The 7,105-nt window shown below is 40.7% G+C and overlaps 1 long non-coding RNA gene across 1 annotated transcript; it reads right to left on the bottom strand.

The window, feature by feature from the left end:
- Window positions 1-552: 552 nt before the first annotated feature.
- Window positions 553-2,913, bottom strand: LOC145435888 (uncharacterized). Its single transcript, XR_013914089.1, has 2 exons — window positions 1,802-2,913; window positions 553-1,115 (listed from the first exon to the last, which is right to left on the bottom strand). It is a non-coding gene; the product is annotated as an uncharacterized LOC145435888 (long non-coding RNA).
- Between the last annotated feature and the right edge of the window lie 4,192 nt (window positions 2,914-7,105).

Raw genomic sequence — 7,105 nt, 5'->3', positions numbered from 1 at the left:
TGTATCTTTTTTGCTTTTCGTTTCCAAATTGTTCCATACATTCTGGATTTGGTCAGTTTTTCTTGCTGATTACATCCCAGGCCACATCTTTTGTTTTGTTGTTATTGCCATCCGTCTTTTTGTTTTCCACGGTTTCAATATCTTATTCTATCTAACGGCAGCTAACGAACAAATATTTATTATGGGAGACATAAATATTGATTTGCAGAAGACCACCAACTTTAACACAAGGTACCGTGAAATGCTTGATTCTTATGGAATAGCTCAGATAATTACTGAACCCACAAGAATAGCTGATCAATCCAAAACTCTACTAGATCACTTTTACTGCAACACTCATCAATATCACCTGTCCCCTTTTGTGCTCCAACACAGTATGACTGATCACTATCCCATCATCTGCCACATGAAATTGGCCCTGCCACATTGTGCTAAAGAATTTGAATCTCGAACGCCCTTAAACCCACGCGGTATTGAGGAGTATATTGAAATTGTCAGCAATACCTTCAACAACTACAAAATTCCTCCACTCACAATTGACAACTACAACCGCCATTTTGAAAAATTTATTGAGGAACTGCGGGCAGCCCTCGACACATCTTTCCCAATTAGGAAAGTCAACCGCAATGCAAGGCGCTTGAAATCGAAACCCTGGATTGGTCATGACATACTGGTTGCGATCAAAACACGGGATTGGATGCATAAGCACTACTATCTGCAAGGCACCATCGAAGGCAAAAAGGTGTACAAAAAATATGCAAACCAAGTGACGCATATGAAAGAAAATGCCAAAAAAGCATACTTCCAAAAAAGATTTGAAGAGTGCTCCAAAGATCCCAAGAACACATGGAAAACCATTGGAGAAATTATCAACCTAACTAAAGGTAATGCTCCCAAGAGTGCTGATGACATCGAGCTACTCGAGAATGGCAGCATCATCAAAGACCAGCTTGCAGTAGCAGAAAAGTTCAATCAGTATTTTTGCAACATTGGTCCGGATCTTGCAGCTTCAATACCAGACTCCTCCGATGACTTTCTTTCGTACTTGAGTCCTGGCCCTCAGAAATCCATTTTTCTTGAGCCGACAAGCAAAGGAGAAGTTGCGATCGTATTATCTGAAATGAAAAGTAACAAATCAGTAGGACCCGATCTCATCCCAACTCACTTTCTGAAGCTAGTCTTTAATATTATTGGTGATGTTATATGCATTTTCTTTAATGAGTCGGTACGTCTAGGCATTTTCCCAGATGCACTGAAAACTGCCAGAGTAATGCCAGTGTTTAAGAAAGGCTGTAAAAAGCTAATTTCTAACTACCGACCAATATCTGTTTTGCCAAATCTTGCCACGGTTTTTGAGAAACTGATTGACTGCCGACTAAAGAACTTTTTTGAATTGAATGCAGTACTGTCTCCGACTCAGCATGGATTCAGATCCAACCACAACACCAACCATGCAATACTATCAATTGTAACGGACTATTACAAAACCATCAAGCAAAAAGAAAGTGGTTGCAGCATTTTTATCGATCTCCGCAAAGCTTTCGACACAGTTAACCACAGAATCTTAAGATACAAGCTAGAACACTATGGAATCAGGGGTATTGCAGCAACTCTACTTGAAAGCTACCTGGCAAACCGCAAACAATTTGTTAAACTGGGGTCATTAAGAAAGACTACCAGAGATATAACTTGTGGAGTGCCACAAGGCTCAGTCCTTGGACCGACTTTTTTCCTCATTTATATTAACGACATTGTTAATGCATCTTTATTCCGCACAACGCTATTTGCTGACGATACTCACCTCTTCATAACCTCCAACACTGTCGATGGTTTGCATGCATCTGTGAATATGGAACTCCCAAAAGTGTCGAGATGGCTCCAAGCAAACAAACTAAGTTTGAATGCAGATAAGACCGAGATGCTTGTTTTAAATAATGCCAGTCATAATTTCACTGTGAACATCAATCATAAACAAATCTCAATATGTGACTCAGCAAAATATCTCGGCGTCACCATTGATTCCAAATTGTCTTGGAAGCAGCATATTGAATGCACAATATCAAAACTAGCTCGGTGTGTGGGAATAATGACCCGTCTCCAATCTTTGGTTTCCAGATCAGTGCTACGAACCATCAACTTCTCTCTTTTCCACTCTCATCTGCAATATGGAATCGTAGTATGGGGAAATGCATGCACCACATTTTTGTGCAGAATTCGAACCCTGCAAAACCGTGCGATACGGCTGATCTCATCTGTACCTTTACGTACCAATTTATCGCCTTACTACCGTAAGCATCGAATTTTGAGAGTTGATGAACTATATCGCCTCGAAGTATCAAAAGTTGTTCACAAATATTTTTCCAATAGTCTGCCTCCTGTGTTTGATGACTTTTTCATACCTGCTAAACATGTCCATTCCCATTACACGAGATCCTCGTCTAAAGGAAACATCTACCTACCCCCACCCAATAGCAACCTAACTAAGAGATCTATCGACTACTCGGGACCTATCATCTGGAATGCATTACCACCACATATCCAGGAATTGCCCTATAATAGATTCAAAAAAGCCCTACTTGATCACCTCTTGTCGTTACACTAACACTGTTGCCCTACCTCGCCCAGACATTGCTTCATTGATCATTTGCCACCATTGTTTAATTTTTTTCTATTTTCCTTTAACTAAACATTTCTTTACAGCCAGACTGTTCAGAGTCAAGTGTACCTGTTTGATGCTGGTGTGATCAGACTAGATGACCTTCACGGTCTTATCGATCATTCCTATCTAATACCGAATACTGTGCACGCATATTTTCTGTACCACCATCACTGCCGTTTGTTATGTATTTTGGTTCGATGAAAATAAAGACTCTCTCTCTCTCTCTCTCTATCAATTCAATTATTCTAAACTTTTCTTGTCTGTTGAAATTTTCCGTCCTCATATTTTACTTACAAAGTAGAGGCCTACTATCGAACTCTGTACAGTCTGTAAAAATACCATACCGGAAATCATAGCATATGGTACCATCGGCTGTGGTAGGTCCACGCTTATAATATGCACCAACACTCCAACAGTTGTAGTAGTGTCAGAGTACAATATTTTCAGCTAATACCGCAACTGCACGTCAGAACATACACTTAACACCATCTCAATACGAAATACCAATGTACCTATAGCCAGCCCCGACCGCAGTCGCCGCGAAGCACACAGCCGATTAACTTTCTATAGACACCTCGCTCGGCGGATAACATTTGACCGATTAAATTTCATCGATTAGTGCCTAATCGTCATCTGTGCAAGGGAAGCCAGCCGATCACTGACGTTTAATCGGCGATTACGTATTAATCGACATCTGTGCAATCCATTCTTAGTCTTGGGATGGCCAATTTGCGGTAGTAGAGGGAATAATATGCGGCCGTCGATACCAAATTCGATTATAGGATGTGTTGGCGGCCGTCAATATGCAAATTGCATTTACGAATCGACCCCCAAATTAATGAGAGGTTAGAATTATTCTTGGAATTCCGCTATGCGGGGTTCAATGCGAATTGATTTTCGGCTTTATTATAATAGTTCCCTTTGCAATCTGAGCCCCACAGTAGGCTACATAAGCGAACAGCAGAGGAAAATGATGCGCCCATAAAAATACCAATTTGTGATCGTGTTCTCCTCATCACGAAGTAAATTTGCTTCTGGTAGTAGGCAGTGTTGGGATGACTCGAGTCATGACTTGACTCGAGTCAGACTCGAGTCAACTTTTTCGTATGACTTGACTTGACTCGAGTCACTTTGCAAAAATGACTTGACTTGACTTGACTCGGCGCTTCAGAAATGTGGATTGACTCGTGACTCGGAGCAAAATTTACGAGTCAATTTCAAGTCATCAAGCAAACGGTGTCGAACAAATCTCTGTATCTTGTTTATGTTCGGATAATTCGCGATACACCGGCGTGACTTCTGAGAGAAACCAGTCATACACTGATTGTACCTTTCACTGATCCCCCTTGTTACATCACAAATAAATTGACCGAAAACGAAATGATGACAGCTTACGTTTATGTGCTAGCAGAAAAATAATCTAATAGCAACGTATCTGTTTCTTAGACGGCTCAGTGCTTACATCGCGCAGTGCCCTACCCACCCTAAACAATCATCTCCTTGTATGATTTGAATCGAACGAATATAGTTTATGCGTTTATATTCTCACGGATGGGTAGTGTATTATACCATGCCAATTTGTTTCAACTTCTCGACGCTTCGTATTCGATCCTCTATTTTGGCTGACATATTTTATTTGCTGTGAGAGCGATACGCCTTTTTGCATATATATTTGACTTGATACTTGGTATTTTATTCAAGATATATGACCAATACATCTGTCTTTCACACATCCAGCAAAATGTAATGACTTTGAATCATCACTCATACTTCGAAAATACAATTTGACTTGAATTGTGACTTGACTCGTGACTTGACTTGACTTGACTCGACTTGACTCGAGTCACCTCCAAAAAACGTGTGACTTGACTTGACTCGAGTCACCTTCGAAAATCGAGTGACTTGACTTGACTCGAGTCAAAATGTGCAATGACTCGAAATGACTCGTGACTCGAAGGTAGTGACTTGATCCCAACACTGGTAGTAGGCATACCACGTTTGGGCGAATCGAATATCTTTCCACTATATCGTCAATCTTGATAGAGGGTCAAGAAATAATAGCATTCAGCAAAGGGGATTAATAACAATTAATCCATGCAAAGATGCAGCACAGAATTAATAACTTCCCTAAATTTTGGAAGACCCCCCCTGCATCAACTCTAAATTTGATCACATGAGCTGAGAAAGCATAAATATTTTATAGTAATATATGAAACTATACTGATATTAATGACGAAATTCACTCACGAATATGTAAAAATTTTCGTGCTGCTTCGTGCGACTAGACATTGATTCCCTCTGACTATTCATAACATGATTACCTGCGATTTCCGTAAGAAGCCGATATGAATAAATATAGATTAGCCCGGAGTTCATTGGCAATGAAAAATTGGACCTGGCCAGTTTAACGTGAGTATTTCGCCCCCAGTTAGTTCATTACGACTACGCACTGGAATGCGGCCGTAAGCTACATAATTAATCGATATTCGGCCGTGAATAGAAAAAAAAAGGTTAGCCACCCCGGATTTAGTTGCTGAAGAGTGTAGTCAGGTACTGTATGCAGCTCATATTTCAAATAGAATGAATGTGATGATCATGATATTTTTCTTGGATTTGTATTTTTCAATAAAATACTATTTCTTTTGTGGTAACTATGCCCGTCGCCCATGTTTGAAAGTACGTCGTTGTACTGACGTCAGAGTTATCAAAACGTGGTTGTTGGACTGCGTTGCTTATTTTTATCTCAATATTGAAGTCATGCGGCCCGCGGCCTCTACGAATTTTGAAAAGTCTCCGCGACCAGTTTTGCGTTAGCGGCCCCTGGTATAGATTGATGCAACTTCAAGTGAACTCGAATAAGACATGAAAAAAATCCGAGATTTTCGAATGTTCGTCGGAAGCTCGTTCTCTCTTGAAATTCAGTAGCTTGATGTCTATCGGCTCAATTATGATGATAAAGTCCTATTTTCCTAGTGATTTCTGATTGGAATCAGCTCCTGATCACATACAGCCGTGAGTAAATAACAGGTAGGGTAATTACGCATACATGACTCCAAATTCAGGGGAGTGTGAATTCCTCTGTCACGATCACGACATAATCAAACCGTGATGGTAGATGTTGCAGATCCAATTTTAGATTGACTAAAAATTCCTTCTGCTGACACAAGCGCGGTCGGTGGATTTTAATATAGGTCGATTCCAGTTCAGACAGATGGAAATGAGTGCGGCCTCTACCTAATATATAGAATCTTCCATCTCGATAGTTTTTACCGCAAGTTGCATTCTCAGCGAAATGCTTGCCGGTGGCACAGTTCATAGCCATGGCCGGATTACGTTCTAGTAATCGCAGATCAGTTACGGCTGCATCTTCGCGAGAGTCCGATGTGCGCGATCTAATAAACGCTCGGGACATGTTGTTTGATGCGTTCCTGCACGCGCTGAGTTGTTCTTCCCACATACCGACATTCCGACAATCACAGTGGCACTTGAGTTCATAGGCTATATTGCTTTGTTGAGAAGCAGGAAGAACATATTTGCGCGTTGCAGTAAGCAATTGTTTGCTGGTAAACACAACATTAGTTTTTACGGTATCGTAACAGCGATTTACAGCAGAAATCAATTGCTTTTCAAAACGGGAAGAGATGGGGCCCAGCCACGGTAAATGATTTGCTGGAATTGAAATTACTGAGTTTTATGTCCACAGAACTCTTGATAATGCGTTCGGGGTACCCGTTATCGATTATAATTTTGCGTATATATTCTAGCTCCGTGTATAATTTTACATCCGAACATATCATCAAGGCTCTGTGCACCAACGTGCCAATCAAATATAGATTACGGCGATTCGGGCTAAACCAGTGGTTCTTAACCTTTATTCCTTCAGCGCCCTCACCTCATATTGTAAGGACTGTAAGAAAGACAATGGGTGAGAGGGCGGGCCGTAACAGCACTTCGTCAGCCCCCTAAAAACGATTATCTTGGGCACCCATAGCGTGATAAACCAAACTCATGAGGGCTTGACCCCAAAAACCCCGTTGTGTGATTGCGATAGTCAGCAAAGTTTGTGTGGCCTGGTCGCCCTAGACGCCAAAATTTTCTATAATGCACGAATGAATATGTGGTAATTGCTAATATATATGTCGCTATAAAGTTTTTATCCTCTCAGACCACGGAATCAGATTTACTAGTAGCGCTGACTGAGCTGTTGTATTGGAAAAATGAAGGCCACTTAATCAATAATTGAACATATTCGGGCGTGCCCGTTGGTACAATTAAATCGTTACATGTTGCTATTTTGTTACCTCTCGTCCGTTATATAATCAAAAGATATTAAGCGCATAAACGTATTAAACTAAAGTAAACACACGTTTCAAAATTGGTATTTCTCCACTGGTTATTTTGTTACCTCTCGTCCGCTATATAGTCAAAAGTTATTGAAACGCAGTG

Source organism: Botryllus schlosseri, chromosome 3, assembly GCF_051294905.1.
Source record: "Botryllus schlosseri isolate E-star chromosome 3, Bs_hap1, whole genome shotgun sequence".
NCBI lineage: Eukaryota > Metazoa > Chordata > Ascidiacea > Stolidobranchia > Styelidae > Botryllus > Botryllus schlosseri.
The sequence above is the reverse complement of the archived record's forward strand: the minus strand, read 5'-3'. Positions and strand labels throughout refer to the sequence as shown.